This window comes from Amblyraja radiata, chromosome 5 (assembly GCF_010909765.2).
Source record: "Amblyraja radiata isolate CabotCenter1 chromosome 5, sAmbRad1.1.pri, whole genome shotgun sequence".
Classification (NCBI taxonomy): domain Eukaryota; kingdom Metazoa; phylum Chordata; class Chondrichthyes; order Rajiformes; family Rajidae; genus Amblyraja; species Amblyraja radiata.
Window position 1 is genome coordinate 70867521 of NC_045960.1, and position 17183 is coordinate 70884703.

The 17183-nt window shown below is 43.8% G+C and overlaps 1 long non-coding RNA gene across 1 annotated transcript; it reads left to right on the forward strand.

Annotated features, from left to right (window-relative positions):
• The first annotated feature begins 1291 nt into the window (after positions 1-1291).
• On the forward strand, positions 1292-14278 carry LOC116973446. Its single transcript, XR_004412058.1, has 3 exons — positions 1292-1483; positions 7526-7606; positions 14213-14278. It is a non-coding gene; the product is annotated as an uncharacterized LOC116973446 (long non-coding RNA).
• The last annotated feature ends 2905 nt before the right edge of the window (positions 14279-17183 follow it).

Consider the following 17183-nt stretch of genomic DNA (forward strand, 5'->3'; position numbering starts at 1 on the left):
TTTGGTGCTCAATACATAATAGGAGAAACAATGGCAGGAAGTTATTGATGTGTTGTAATTTATTTGAATGGATGGAAAGACAGAATTTTCATGTCAATGTGGCCAGTGTAGGTGGACTCCCTTCTGACAATGTAAACCTGGCACATCCGCCCTTGACTTTTGATGTTGAAATACAGTGCAGTGAAGTCGGACAGTCGCACTGACAACAAGGTGTCCCTCTCCAACAAACTTAATATATTCTCTGCTCACTTTGAACATAATGTCAGTGGAACAACATCATCCTCCCCAACAGCCTTGAGTGCCCCTGTATCCATGGCCACTGTTGCATAAATCATATTGGCCTTCCCGAGAGTGAACCTGCTGAAAGTAACAGGCTCAGATTAAGCCCCTGGAGTCCAAAGACTACGAGGCAGCAGTATTCGTAGACATCTTTTACCTCTTCCTACTACATTCCGAGGTTCCCACTTGCTTAAAAAAATTAACTAACATCCCAATGCCAAAGAAAACCTGGTGTCTTAATGATTATCCTGTGGCTTTGACATCCACTATCATGAAGTGCTTTGAGTAGCTAGACATGGCGCACATTAACTCCAACCTCCCAGGTAGCCTTGAACCACAGCGGTTTGTCTACCATCTCAACAGGTCCATGGCAGATGCCATCTCCCAGTTCCTACACATTACTGGAATGCCTAGATAAAGAGGACACCTACGTCAAACTCTTCTTTATTGACTATGGCTCTGCCTTCAACATCATTTTTTACAAACGCCCTGTACCTAGCATCCTATCTAGATGCCTCACTGCTTGGTTTGATAACTGCTCTGCCCAAGACAGCAACAAAAAATAAAAATTCTATCTGCCAGTGCTCTGCCCAATTTTCCAACATGTCTATGACCACCTTAATCCTTTCAGGCTTTCTTCCCTATTAATGTTCCATCATTTTTCGTGTCAGCAGTAAACTGAAAGTATAACCATCCTTTGTACCACAACGGCCTACATTTGTATTCTCCCGTCACTGGAGTGAGACGTGAGGCCACACAACCTGTGAATTGAGCCTATCTACAAAACTATAGACTTCACTCAAGGACAGAGGAAGAACAGATTAGTCTGAGTTTCCGCTTGCACTTTTTTTATGTTGTTGCCAGAGCATAAGGATTTACAACCCCATGAGTGTTACCCTTTCTATTGTCTCATGCATTACGACACCAGTCACATGGATCTATTGGCTGGAAGGACATGTTTTGAACAGTTACTGGGCCAAGCCCAGCACAGTATTGCATCCATGCGGTTATGGAATCCAGTAAGTTGCACTAAAAAGTTCCTGAAGTATAAACACCACAAATCTGGTGCCAGCATTGTTCTGTCACGAGGAAATGGCTTAACTTCTGTTGCTCTGTCAGTAGAAAGCTGGGAACTAAGATTTCAGCATGGTGGAAGAAAACTCAGACTCTCTTGGCTGGGTAATTATGGTGCAGGAGCATAAAGGTAAAGGTTCCTGATAATCACATGGAGCTTGGCCTTCAGCAAAGAATAGTGTATGCATGTCGTGGAATTCCAAGGCGTGTTTTGTGGGGAGCCCATGGAATATCATTAGTACTGAGAAAAATAAGTTGCATCGGATGTACGTCATGAGTCAATTGGAGCCGTCTCTTCTAATTAGGGGTTGACTAATTAGTATTGAATATCTTCCGACACTCACATTATCCATGAGGAGAGAAAATTGGCAGCCTTGACTGCTTGCTATTTTGTTCCCATTCAAGTGCTAAATTTTCACCCGACTGCAGTACACACTGTGCATTTCAAAAAGGCGATTAATTCAACCATTCATTCTTCTCAGGACTTTCGTCAACAGTTTAAAAGCACAGACTCTGGGAGACAATTCACATCTCCAGAAATATTTCTCTCATGATTTACATATTAGCTATAAACACAACTCACTTCTTGTTTATTGTAGTACAGGGAATCCTTTCATATTCATATTGGGGGCTTTGTTCCTTCCAGATCTGATCCCTGCTGGAGGGTCACTGCAGCTGTTGGAAATGAAAATTTGTCTGACAATCTCCCACACCAATGACCCCCCACTTCCGACTTTGAAAAGGCAAGTAATTGTTTTACAAGGACCTTTGAAAAGAGCCATTTTAATGATAAAAGATTTTTTGACTAAAACAAAAGAACACTCACAACTCCCAAACAAAGACCCCATTTTGCTGCATTTGAACTAATTCTTACCGTTGCAAATATCTTACTACAAATGTCCTCTGGTTACAAATGTTTTTTTCCGTGATGTCACTTTTCATTAAATTACAATAAGATGCAAAATTGAACTACTTAAAATGGGATATATTGTATTAGAAACAGCAAAAAAACATGATCTTTAACTGGAAATTCTTTAAGCAACTAAACAACACAGGCCATGATAATCTCTGTTCAGACACATGATTTCTGTTGACTTGATCTTATCTAAGTTGTGGGCACACAATGTCACAAAATAGAAACTGTATTCATTTAGAAATGTTGTTTAGTTTTGCACCCCCTTCAGTCCACTGAGTCTCTGCTGACTATCAATCATCAGTTCACACTAATTCTGTTATCCCACTTTCTCATCCATTCCTTACACACTAGTGGCAATTTACAAAGGCCAATTATCCTGCAAACCTGAACGTCTTTGAGATGCACAAGGAAACCAGAGCACACGGAGGAAACCCATGTGGTCACAGGGAAAAGAGTGGCTCAGCTGGTGGAGTTGCTGCCTCAGTACCAGAGACCTTATCTTCTATCTAAATGGAATGTTCACATTCTCCTTTGACCACATGAGATTCCTTCAGGTATTCTCATTTTCTCCAATCCCAAAATGTGTGGATTTGTAGGTAATTAGGCCTATAAATTGCCCCTAGTATGTGCGGAGTGGATGCGAAAGTGGGATAATATTGAACTAGTGTGAGCGGGTGATTGATTGTCAGTGTGCACTCAGTGGGCCGAAGGGCCTATTTCTATGCTGTATCTCCAAAACTGAAATCTAAAACATGTAAACTACCAGCATCAGAGGACAAGATTGAAGGTCTCTAGCAGCTGTGTCACTGTACCACCCTATAACCTTAATTTTAAATACTTCAGTGCACTTACAAATAACTTTTTACGTACTGATTAGTACGGGTGTCAGAGGTTAAGGGGATAAGGGAGGAGAATAGGGTTAGGAGGGAGAGATAGATCAGCCATGATAGAATGGTTGAGTAGACTTGATGGGGCGAATGGCCCAATTCTGCTCCTATCACTTATGATCTATTAATTTTCACATCTCTTAGACTTACTGAGAAGCGAAGGTCTTTTTTTTCAAATATATACCAATTTCTAAAATATATATTGATACGAGGGGTTTAGAACGATCTGGGACAAATCAATGGGGCTAGCCCAGACAGCCCACTTGGGCAGCCTGGATGTTGGGCTACAGGTGCCCGTTTCAATGCTATATTGCTCTATGACTCTACCAATACCTGACATTAGCTCACATTGTTTGAAGTCAAAGAACTATTACGGGCAAGAATGCAGCTGACAAAATGCATCAGAGATGTCCATTACTTTTAATACAAACTGATGTAAATAATAACACATATACATTGTGCGCCACATGTGACACAGCCATATAAATCTGCAAGCAAGATTTTCATTCTACCTGGACCTCACCATTCTTGTGCATGTGAGAATAAACTTGACTTAAATAAAACTAATACTTACGTCTGGAATTTAAAAATTTGAGGTGGATAGTGTTTAAGGGACATTAATAGATGGATAAAAAATGTGGTTTAGAGTCAACAGCTGTGATCTCCACATGTCTGTACGTACTTAACTGGTCTGCACCCACAGCTCCAGTGGGGGGTCTCAGGATAAGGATAGGAAGGAAATGCAGATGCTTGTTTAAATTGGATAGACACAAAAAGCTGGAGTAACTCAAAGGGACAGGCAGAATCTCTGGAGAGAAGGAATGGGTGACATTTCGGGTCGAGATCTTGCAGAAGGGCCTCAACCCAAAATGTCACCCATTCCTTCTCTCCAGAGTTGCTTCCTGTCCTGCTGAGTTACTCTAGCTTTTTGTTTCTATCTCAGGATAAGGCTGTTGTGTGTTATGGGGGAGAAGGCAGGAGAATGGGGTTGAGAGGAAAAGTTGGATCAACCATGCTTGAATGGCATAGTAGTGGCGGCGCTGGGAACGGATGCGGCTCGCCTGCAGTCCGTTTGTCTTTTACTTTTTTGTGTTGTTTTTTTCGTTTTGTCTAGTTACGTTTTTGGTTTTTAGGTCGTGTTTATGTGGGGGGGTGAAACGGGGCTTGCTGTCTCTCCCTTCGGGGGAATACGACCTTTTTGTCGTATCCCCCTTCTCTGCCTCCGTCTACGCTGAGGCCTAATGGCGGAGCTGGCGACCTCGGGACTCTGGAGGCAGCTGACAGGACTCGCCCTGAGCTCCCGTGAGGATGGCCCAGCCCGGGGCTGGAGCTGCGCTCTCGTGAGAGCGGCCTGGCGAGGGGCTGAGAGACTTTCCCGTGAGGGGCTGTGGCCCGTCGGAGTGGCCCAGCCCGAGGGAGGAACGGCACTCCCGTCGGAGTGGCCCAGCCCGAGGGAGGAACAGCACTCCCGTCGGAGTGGCCCAGCCCGAGGGAGGAACGGCACTCCCGTCGGAGTGGCCCAGCCCGAGGGAGAACGGCACTCCCGTCGGAGTGGCCCAGCCCGAGGGTGGAACGGCACTCCCGTCGGAGTGGCCCAGCCCGAGGGTGGAACGGCACTCCCGTCGGAGTGGCCCAGCCCGAGGGAGAACGGCACTCCCGTCGGAGTGGCCCAGCCCGAGGGAGAACGGCACTCCCGTCGGAGTGGCCCAGCCCGAGGGTGGAACGGCACTCCCGTCGGAGTGGCCCAGCCCGAGGGAGAACGGCACTCCCGGCGGTGACCTGAGTCCTGGGTTGAGCCGCGGGCCAGCGGCTGCGTGTGCTGGACTGGAGGGCGGCAGCTTCGACCACCCCTGGGCCGCGGTGTTTGAACCGGCCCGTTTGCGGGGTTCGGTGAGCCGCGGGACTGTTGTGCCATCGCCCGGTGGGGAATCGCTTCAGCGCAGAGGGAGAAGAGGAGGGAAGAGACAGTAACCCTAAGATTTTTGCCTCCACCACAGTGAGGAGGTGCTTGGAGGATACACTGTGGTGGTGTTAATTTGTGTTTATTGTTGTTTATTATTGTATGATTGTATGTATGACTGCAGGCACGAAATTTCGTTCAGACCGTAAGGTCTGAATGACAATAAAGGTATTCAATTCAATTCAATTCAATTTGATTGGCTGAATGTCCTAATTCTGCTGCGAGTACTTACGAAGCGGTCTCAGTCCAGGTAATGTTAAGGACACCATGGAAAAGTACTGACAGCCTTTGGCAGAAGGTAACGCTGAGGGGGTGATGCTTTGTATCCTATCAAATATTTAATTGACTTTTAACAGTTTTTAAATGACATTCAGAGATATTAAAAATGTTTTTTTAAAGAAATCTTTAAAAACTAAAATGAAATATACATCATAAACCACGAAGAGATAACGAAAACTTTATCAGGTAAAATAACTCAATAAATATAATGTATTTCTCCTTTTTAGTACGGGGTTGGAATTTTCCTTCAAATCAACAGAATCTTAAATTCTGCCACAGGTCTGACATGCAGGATTAGGGTGGCGAATCCAAGGTTGAAGGTTACATCCAAGAACCTTGCTCAAGTAATCCCAGCAAGGCTGCTCCATCTCCATGTGGAGCCCAGTAGTGAATAAATATGTTGCCATCTGGCAAACTGTAAGTATCTGACCTGGTTGTCTGGCAGTGTATATGTTATGGGGAGAAAGCAGGAGAATGGGGTTAGGAGTTTGAGATAGATCAGTCATGATTGAATGGCGGAGTAGACATGATGGGCCGAATGGCCTAATTCTGGTCCTATCTCTTATGTCAAGAGTCAAGTCAAAAATCAATAGTGTTTAATTGTTATATTGTTAATAGAACAATTAAACTTTTATTTGCAGCAGCAGAGCAGGTCTGTAAACACAATGCAAGTAGATATACATGGGGAAGAGGTCTGTGACCTAAGTATCAATATGCAAAAAAAAGTCTCTTCCACTCAGAATCACTAACAAGCCAGCATAATTAGCCTCATTATGAGCCTGCGGACTCCGGTGGGAAGCGGCCGTTTAGGAGGTCCAAGCTGCTGAGGTTGGCCTCCAGTCCCAACGTCGGAGAGCCAACATCCCGGCGAGCGGGCCTGAGCGGCAGGCTGCCCGTAGCAGTGACTACGGAGGGCTCCGGAGGCCCCAACCACGGGTGAACCGAGGAAGAGACTGACTTTGGTGCCTTCCCTCACAGTGGGAAACTTTTGATTCTGCTGTTTGGGGATGTTTTATGTTTAACTCTATCGTGTGGTGTGTTCTTTATTTTATTGTATGGCTGTATGGTGATCACATTTCACTGTGCCATCTGGCACATGTGACAAATAAATATCTTGTATCTTGTATTATTATTAATACCTGTATTACATTTTTGTAAATCTTTTCCCATTAATATTTATCCTTGTGAATTGAATTGACAATGGAACAAAAAGTGATCTGAAAAGTGTGGGGTGAGCACAGAGGAGTTGGAATAAGAAGTGTTCTGCCTGTCCTAAAAGGGGAGGCTAGATTGAAATGCTGTGAGTGGGTTTTCCACTCCCATAATCAGTGCACAAACTCACATTTTATTCAGTCTTTTAAAATGTCTCTTTTAGATCCAAGAACAATGCGGTCTGCTTAATTGGACATGGTTAGCAGACTGTGGGTTGAGTTTTCTTTCATCCCACAGAGACCCTAGAGTTGGCAATAAGCAGAATATGGACAACCTCTCCCAACATCATTCTAAAATTAGCAGCAGGGAAGGACACCCAAATTATACAACTCTTGCAAGTTTAATAATCATAGCAGGATTGATTAAGAACTAAAATAAATATTTTCCTTTTCGGAACTCAAAAGATGTGTTATTCAGGTGAGTGACACAGGCACGCTCTTTCACAAATTGTACCCATTTGCTTGTACAACTTGTTCCAAAGATAGTGCCAAAACCCATCTGGTCTCTTCTGCTGCATCAGCAAGTTCTATTATAGACAGCTGTTGAAAACTCACATGAGCAATAAACCATTCATTACAAATTTTTAGACCAGTGCCTGCTGTGAAAATTATTTATAGAAACAATTTTCACAGTTTATCTAGGAATGTGAATTAATTGTTGCTCATATTGAAATACACTATTATGCAAAGTAAAAGTCCTCATCTTTAATAAATAGATTTAATCAGCAATATAAACCAGTTGGGTGTTCTATTCTGATAAACCTTAATAATCCATAACTGCTATAAATATGCATATTTGTTTTCTTACTATTCCTTAGATAGTCAAATGCTATAGAAAGTTGTTCAATATTAGCATGCAGTAAAGTAAAATCTAATGAAATCCAAACAATTTTATGCAATCCTATCCTTTTGTTTAAAGGCCAACGAGTCTTTACTGGAAGCCATGATGGTTACGGGAGATAATGAGAAGAGATTTGAATGCCAGTATCTTAGTGGTGGGGTAAGGTCACCTGTGCATAATTTTTTTCAAAAACTTTGGGCAATGATGCCAATGAGTGATGAACACAAAAGTTACTAATGTGGAAACAAGGAACTACAGATGCTGGTTTACAATAAAGGACATAAAGTGCTGGAGTAACAGAGCTAGTCAGGCAGCATCCCTGGAGACCATGATTTGGTGACGTTTCTGGTTGGGACCCTTCTTCAGACTGATGTGGAACTACTGCTGCACAACCTCGTGGCATTTCTTGGGTCAGTCCCATAGTATTAATCAGAGCAGCTCCTGGCTTGGATTCATCCTGCTGTTAGTCCAGCAAAAATAGGTTTTGCAGCTGCAGCTCTTCAAAGGCAAGAACTGCTATATATATATCAGAAATGCTCCATTGTTGCTGAGCATATCTTCCCATTTCTCCTTCTCCTTACTATGATCTCTTTCTTTTGTTTCCTTCCCTCTCCATCCCATTTTACAAGAAGAGTAGTAACAGGCTGAAATAAACTATTTTCAGTGATTATGTCATCCAGTTTATCAGCAAGTTCTTTTTCGAGAGCAGGGTAGGATATCTCCTACAGGTGCATCCTGCAAGGGTTGCATTGTTTAAAGCTCATACAATAACAACGGAAGTACTGTCGAAGACATCTGTCTAAAATCAAATATTTGGTTGAGTCAGACTTCCATAAACAATTCCTTACAGAGCACATTAATGGTTTATCAATCAGCTAAGGTTTTGTTTCAGTACTTGCTAGCCTCTTCATGGAATTACATGACATAAGAAGCTAAAATAACGTTTGTATCCAACCAACATGTAAAAGGCACTGCAGTGCAAAGTTCACCAGTTTTACGTCCCAATTGTCCTTTAGGAGATTTTCCAAAGATTAAATTGTTTCTGCGTCGTGACATGAAATTGTGCTCCCTTCATCTTGCTTGCAATCATCATGTGGCTAACACGAGGTTACCTCTTTCCATCATTAAATCATTGAATTATACGAGGATGCAATTCCAAGCAGAATCCAAGACATCAAACTTCAATTATTGAAGTAATTACAATTTTAATCATTACTCTGCTGAGATTATGATTTTTAATGGGGTGTTGATCCAGAAGCGCAGAGACATCTTGTGGCGGCAGAGATTGTGTCTAACATAACCTGGAGGCATGTTTGCATGGGAGAATTGGCACATTATCTCAGCATTAGTCAATAATCAAGAAGCTCAAGCTGTGCTTGCCTGATATTCATACGTTAATACCTCCTAGCAAAAACTCATGAACTGAGCAGGGACTGAGGCTCAAAATGGAGACCCTGGTTTCATACCTTGCTGTACACTTGCCTCAGATCAAACCGCACTCCCAACAGCAGTCCAGGTGCAGGAACAACCATGGTCATGTGTAAGGAATGCCTCGGCCATTTTGTTGTAGCTCCTTGATATTTTTCAGGCAGAGCTTTTTGTTGTGTGTGCAGAAATCACTCACACACATGCATTTTGGGAAAGTTGTGAAGCCTGCAAACCCGAACAGATCTGTGTGTGTAATGCTGCTTTTCTTCCCCCACCTGAGATTTTGGCATTTGATTTCAAAGTCTGCCCTGACAGAAGTACAATAGTGCAATTTTTCTGGGGGAAGGAGTGTCCGGGGGTGACTGGCAATCACCGAGGTGCAGAGTTAAGTTGTGTAACAGCCGCAGGGAAGAAGCTGTTCCTGAACCTGCTGGTCCGGCAATGGAGACACCTGTAGCGCTTCCCGGATGGGAGGAGGATAAACAGTCTGTGGCTGGGGTGAGAGCAGTCCTTGACGATGCTACGTGCCCTTCGCAGACATCGCTTGCTCTGGACAGACTCAATGGAGGGGAGTGAGGAACCAGTGATGCGTTGGGCAATTTTCACCACCCTCTGCAGTGCTTTCCGGTCAGAAACAGAGCAATTGCCATACCATACTGTGATACAGTTGGTAAGGATGCTCTTGATGGTGCAGCGGTAGAAGTTCACCAGAATCTGAGGAGACAGATGGACTTTCTTCAGTCTCCTCAGGAAGAAGAGACGCTGGTGAGCCTTCTTGACCAGAGTTGAGGTATTGTAGGTCCAAGAGAGGTCATCAGAGATGTTGACCCCCAGAAACCTGTGGACGTAACTTAGCGACTCGTAATGTTAACGGCAGGTACAAGGAAAACTTGTTAACTCTTGAAAATTTTTCAACATGTTGTAAGATTTCCACGAGTCAAATTTACTCCTGAAGGAAAAATTTGAAACATTTAAACTTGTTGTAATACCGTAGTAGCCCGTGAGTTTACCGTAGTGACTCGTGAGTAACTCGTGGGTTTGGCCTGGGTGCCAGAAGTGAAACGTTGAAGATTAGTCATCTCCGGAGAACTTGGATAGGTGACGTTTCGGGTCGGTACCCTGCTTCAAACTTCAGACCCTTCTTTCACCCGAAACGTCACCAGTCCATGTTCTCCACAGATACTGCCTGACACATTGAGTTACTCCAGCACTTTGTTTTTTTTTCTCGTAAACCAGCTTCTGTAGTTCCTTGTGTTCCAAAATGTAATGCTTTATAAATCTCCAGAGATGCTGCCTGTCCCGCGGAGTTACTCTAGCATTTTGCTTCTGTCTCCCTGGAGACCTCGTTTCCCACGCAATGTGACATCTACCGTACATACATTGCCAACTGTTGTTTTGGCAGCAGCAACATAATCTCCCGGTTAGTACACTCAGTGTTGCTGAGGCCTAGTTTATGTAGAGACAAGAAACTGCAGATGCTGGAATCATGATCATAAAAGCATACACAAAGTGTTGGAGGAACTCACATAGCGCTGGAGCTACTCAGCGGGACAGGCAGCATCAGCGGAGGGAATGGACAGACGTTGATTCGGCTCGAAAAGAAGGGACCCGATCCAAAACGTTGCCTATCCATTCCCTCCACAGATGCTGCCTGACCCGCTGGCTTACTTCGACACTTCATGTCATAGGAGCAGAATTAGGCCATTCGGCCCATCGAGTTTCTCCAACACTTTGTGTTTCGCTCAACACGCTCAACATCTGTGGTCCCCCATGTCTCCATTTGAGAGCTGGAAGAACTCAGTGGGTCATGAAGTCTGAAGAAGGGCTCTGACCCGAAACCTCGCCTGCCCGTTTCCTTCCACCGATTTCATGTAGTCACTTTTCGATAAAACCCCACCTCCCCAGTTATTCCAAGTCCATTTAATTCCGCGTGTCTCCATTTCATTCATTAAGTCGCCGGTATTGTCACATCGTTTGTTTTTGGTCAATACAACGGAACAGTCTGAAGAAGAGCGACGATAGACACAAAAAGCTGGAGTAACTCAGCGGAACAGACAGCATCTCTGGAGAGAAGGAATGGGTGATGTTTCGCGTTGAGACTCTTCGACAGACTGGTAAGGGAAACGAAATATATAGATGATGATGTATTGTAGAGAGATAAAGAACAATGAATGCAAAATAGTGACGATGATAAAGGAAACAGACCATTGTTCGCTGTTCGTTGGGTGAAAACGAGAAGCTGGTGCGACTTGGGTGGAGGAGGGATAGACAGAGAGGGAATGCCGGGGTTACTTGAAGTGAGATAAATCAATATTCATACCACTGGGCTGTAAGCTGCCCAAGCGAAATATGAGATGCTGTTCCTCCAATTTGCATTTAGCCTCACTCTGACTGGAGGAGACCTCGGACAGAAAGGTCAGTGTGGGAATGGAAAGTGTTTGGTAACCGGGAGGTCAGGTAGGTTCAGGTAGCAACCGGGAGAGTCGCGATCTGAAACGTCACCCATTCCTTCTCTCCAGAGACGCTGTCTGATCCTCTGAGTTATTCCAGCTTTTGGTGTCTATCGTTGGGGTAAACCAGCATCTGCAGTTCCTTCCTACACAACAGAACAGTACGAGGAGCGGTTAATGTTAGAGGCTGCTCACTGACCTCACTATGTTTACATCGTTCTTCTAGCAATGAATAAATATCATTCGGTTACCGTATTATTGACTACAACTGCCCATTTAAAAACACCAATGACTGCTCTTTAATTCTCAACCACTGGATATTTGCCTGGAAACATATTGCATGTTTTCGTTCAGTGAGATAATTCAATTTTAATATTGAGGTGTTAAATCCGGCGCCACTTCACAACAAACTAAACGACCTATAATTTAAATAGAGCATTTAGGATCGATAATAAAATTCCCAAGACTATTTCACATATATAAATCCAGCACCACTTCACACTGAGCTGTCCATGATGTTTAAAGGGGCTGGCATCTGCCCTGATCCGTTGTTCGGATAAAACACTGTTTGAAATAATTTGAAGTTTTGAAATTAATCCTCGCCGCCTAATGTACACTTTGGGCTAAGATTTGATCCCTGCACAAAGCGCAATGTAAACGGAATGGAATCTCTATTAACTGATGAGACTCTCTACATAATGGAAGTGATCACATTCGGCCCTTCGAGCCAGCATTGCCATTCAATATGATCATGGCTGATCATCCAAAATCAGTAGCCAGTTTCTGCTTTCTCCCCATATCCCTTGATTCCGTAACTCTAAGAAATTTAAACATGGGAGGTTTTTTATAGTGAAAAAAAAAACTGCATGACATCATTTTTATCATGTGATAATTTTTCCACACGCCGGTAGTCGTTGTTGGCTCAAGAGGAACTTGGTAACTCGGGAGAGGAACTTGGTAGATCGCAGAAATGAGAAGTAAACGGCAAACTTAGACATACACGTGGGAACTCGTTTAAACTCGTGAACATAAACTTGGAATCTCGTAGAAAACTACGAGTTTGATTTTTTCTTTCACTCGGGATCATTCGTGGGTGGACTCGCACCGTGGGACAGGGCCATAACAATGCAAAATCCTTTCAGTGAACAACAAAAAATAGATAATCAGTCAGTCCCTTTCAGTCTACTTCACAGCTCCATTGTGCCTTGGCTTATCTGAACTTTAACTCAATTTATTTGCCTTTTCTCCATGTCCTTTCATACTGTTACCCAACAAGGACATCTTAATCTTAAAAAAAACAACTTGATTTAATATTCTTCACCTATCAGGCAACTGATGATTTCCAGTACCCTTTATGTGGAAATATTGCGCCTTGATTCACTACGAAACAAAAAGCAAAAAACTAACTGCTGGAAAAATTCAGGAGGTCAATATATTTTTTTATTTCAGCGTCTGCTCCTGGGCCCGGCCACCCGCAGGTCCATGCAGCGGGCAGTCGAGGCCCGCACCGGGGTCGACCGCTCGCCCCTCCTCCGGGCCCACGCCAGCATGTCCCCGGAGAGGGAACACGCAGTGTCCACAGGGACCTCGGAGGTCCTCTGCGAACCCTGCAGGAAGTCGAGCGCTCCCTTGATAAAGTTGGCGAAACATCAATTCGATGATCGTCTGCCTGCAAACTGTCAACCAAAGATACTAGAGGAGCAAGATAGACCACCTGACGAAAAAGCCGTAGTACAGTCATGGGCTCATGGGTAATTTTTTTCGCGCCATTTTGGGAATCAAATATATGAAGGTTTTTTTTTTAATGGGCTTCTGTCATGGCGTCCACATCTACCAGCGTAGCGAGCTGTTCTGCTATGGTGCTCGAATCGCCAATGTAAGTGATTTGAGCACTTTATAGCAGTGTTTCTTCAGGTTCCCCACTAAAGATGAAAGGTAAGAAAAAAATTATAACTTTCTGTCTTGAGGCCTGCTTGATCTCTTCCTATAGCTCAGATCGCGGAGCCGGGGGTCACCAGAAGAATTGTTCTGATCGCTGGCCCGCGGACTATAACACCCTGAAGCCACGGTGTGTGGAGCTTCTAGTCGCGGGGGCAGCGTGCACTTTCCCTCGCGGAGTCTGGGATTCCTCGCCGGAGAAGAGCTCTGACCGCCGGCCCGCGGCCTATAACAACATGAAGCCACGGTCTCCGGTAGGAGGTGGCCGATTCGGGACCCCCAAGCCGCTGAGATTCCGAATCGGCTTGTGTTTAAGCCGGTTTGAAATAGTGTTTAAAATACAGGATAAATGGTGTTAAATATACACAATGTACACGGATCAATGGTGTTTAAAACATATAATAAATGGAGTTATAGGGAACAACGACAAGCCACAAGGAGCACACATTAAAGCCTTAATTTCCTTCCCAATGTATGATGACTGTAACATATACAATTCTATTCTTATGATCCCGACAATGTATTATATTATATAAGACATGTTTTGGTACATGAGCAAGTTATTAGAAAGTCTTCTTTTATAGATCTAGACTTACCACAATAATAAAGGTAGACAAAGATGTTGGAGAATTTCTCCAGCATTTTTGTCTACCTTCGATTTTCCAGCATCTGCAGTTCCTTCTTAAACAATAATAAAGGTATCAATGTTTACACTGCTGTACATTTTTGGTTTTGTTCATGTTGTAAGGCATGCAAGGTATTGTAAACTCTTCTACATTTAAGATAAAGTGACCTATAAGAAGAAAAATGCATCTTCAATATACATATCTCTCCACACCCTTGAAAACAATTGCATTTAAGTGACATATCATCCATTCTGCAGTTATGTGGTTATAATCAGATTTGTTCTTATAAGTTAATTCTATATGATATTTTACTGTAATTTCAGATGTTGACAGTGGGTCCAGAATACTCGTTGATAAGATCTCCTCAAGCGAACTACGGAGTACTTGTCGTCTTTGTTCTGAAAGACGACAGTCTCACACATAAAACAATAAATTATGTAAATCTTACCATAAATGACAGAAATAAAAAGTGTTATCCTTTTTTATGAATTTTGATGTATAATTATTTAAAATTGAGTGAATTGATGCAATATACTGCTAACCCACAAATGTTTAGTTATGAGATATTCACATATAAAAACTCACTCAGTAGCTCGGGTGGTTGTGAGCGGCCACCGGGCCCGGACAGCGGAACCGCAGCTGGACCCGGGACTCGCAGGTGACCTGGGAACTGCAGCTAGTCTCGGAGGGTCCTGGCCCCTATACAAAAAAGGCTGCGGACCCCTGGACTAAACCAAACCCTTGATCCTGTCCCGCCATCCTTTTTTCAAAATGTACTAACTCAAATGGTGGTGTGTCTTCATTGCCGGGAAATACGGTAACTCATTTCACTCAAATATATGTTAGATTTTCCTCAAATATATGTTAAATTAAAAACTAAACTATGGAAGCACAGTATTCATGTCTAAAGCTCGCACTTCGACATCAATGTAGGTATGTATACACTATATTTCTTTACACTAATATAGAATTAAAAAATATCTGGGCATGTGTTCATTTATATTTTATTTACAATATTAGGATTTCAGAGAGAGAGGTAGAATGAAAGAAAAAAAGTTCAACAAAATTAGAGGAGATCACAAGAGAAATATACATATGTGTGTTATATATTTATATACATATATATCACACATATATACGCATCATATATATAATATATATACGTGTTTATAATATATAAATATAGGCAAATATATTAGCTTATGGCTTATGTTCCTTATACCTTATAGGCAAAAAAATAAAGGCAAATATAATTGCCTTTATGGCTTATGTACATCATGAGAATGGCTCATGTACATCATGAGTTGCTTTAAATCAATGTTGCTTCTGATCCATGAGGAACTTTGAAATCTATTATCTCTATCTTGCCACTCACACACAGAAACACACACATACCGTTCCCCCACAACACTGATTAAACCAAAGATCATAGAATGCATATGATCCAGAGACCTTTCATTGCGCATTGTCGCCCATTTTATACGCCCATTTTTAAAGAAGCTCCTTATTTATTATAAACAAAGATCATAATGGTTTATCATAGAAGGCTAAAATAGACCAAGATAAACTGCAAACTTCAATGGACTGACGTGGATTAAACTGCGAGAGGATTAACGGGGATCGGGGTCTTATTCATAAATTGGCAGAAATGACGTTCCGTTGCGTTCCGACATGTCAGTCCATTGGATATCATAGGAGTGGTCTATCTTGCTCCTCTAGTATCTTTGCTGTCAACATAGGCAGTCCCTGATTGTGTCAATACTAGCACTCGGCCGGCCATCCGCAGCGCAGTGCCCTGCCCCCTCCCCCTCCCCCACTCCCCCCTCCTCTCTCTCCCCCTTCCCCCCCTCTCTCCCACTCTCTCCCCCTCCTCTCTCTCCCCCCTTTCCCCCCTCTCTCCCCCACTCTTCCTGTCCACCCCTCTGCCCTCCCTCCACCTCACCCCTCTCCCCTCCCCACTCCACATCCAGCTCCCCCCCTCCCTTCCCCCTCTCCCATACTTTCCTCCACTCCCCCCTCTCTCCCCCCCTCCTCTATCTCCCCCTCCCCCCCTCTACCCCCCTTCCACCCCACCACCCCTCCAGCCCCCCTCGCCACTCACCTCCCCCTCCCTTTGCCCCCCCCTCTCCCCCCAACCCCTCTCCCCTCCCCTACACCCCCCTCTCCCCCTCTCTCCTTTCTCTCCCCTTCTCCCCCTTCCCCCCCTCTCTCCCCCTCCTCTCTCTCCCTCCCTCTCCCCCTCCACCCCTCTGCCCTCCCTCCACCCACCTCTCTCCCCTCCCCACTCCACCTCCCTCCCCCCACTGCCCCCTCTCTCCCCCTCCTCTCTCTCTCCCCATCCCCCTCCTCTCTCTCCCCCTCTGCCCCCCCTCCCCTCCCCTCCCCCTCTCCTCTCCCCCTCCCCATCCACCTCCCTCCCCCTCTCTTACCCCCCTCTCACCCCCCCCCCTCCTGTGTGTGTGTGACGCTGCAGGCCCCCCCCCCCCCCCCCCCCCCCACGCAATCGGGCATTGAGGGGACGGGACCCAACTGGTCCACCTTGGTCTAGTTGCTATTAAATATATATATTAAAAGCAATAACAAGCAAACATTATCTCAAACCTGACACTGTGAAAGAATCCAATGGTTTATCAACCATAATTCACTACAGAAATAAAAGAAACTTCAATATTTGCCAAATATCGCAGAAAATAGAGCAAAAATGGAGAAGCACATTTTGCTTCAGCTGAACTGTAACTGACCTTATAACTATCACCATTATACTGCCCGTGAGTGAGTGGGTCTATAATTAACGGTAACAGCAGTCGATAAATCCTGATAATAATTCTCCAGAGGCTGCAGGCCTAGAACAAAGCCATCAACCTAGATAAGAAACAAACCTTCTCTTTAAACACTTCTCTTTAAAAGCCTGCAAATATTAAAATTTTGAATTTCAGAATCATAAATTATTATTCTAATTTTATTTAAATTATGCTCTTGTTCATTTGACTTCCTTTTTAGGATTTAAACCTTTTTAAAAAAAACAAATCAGTTTTTAATTGTTTTTTTAAATGTTAAGAACTTAACAAATATTAAGGGGAAATTGCAATGCCCAAAGGAAATTGCCAGTTATAGACCAGTGCTATTTTTTGTTAATTTACAGCAGAACTCACTTCACTTAGTTTAGTTTGGGGTACAGCATGCAAACAGGCCCTTTGCCCCACTGAGTCCACACCGAGCATTGGTCACTAGTTCCCACTTTCTCACCCAGTCCCTACACACTAGGGGCAACTTGCAAAGATTAACCTGCAAACC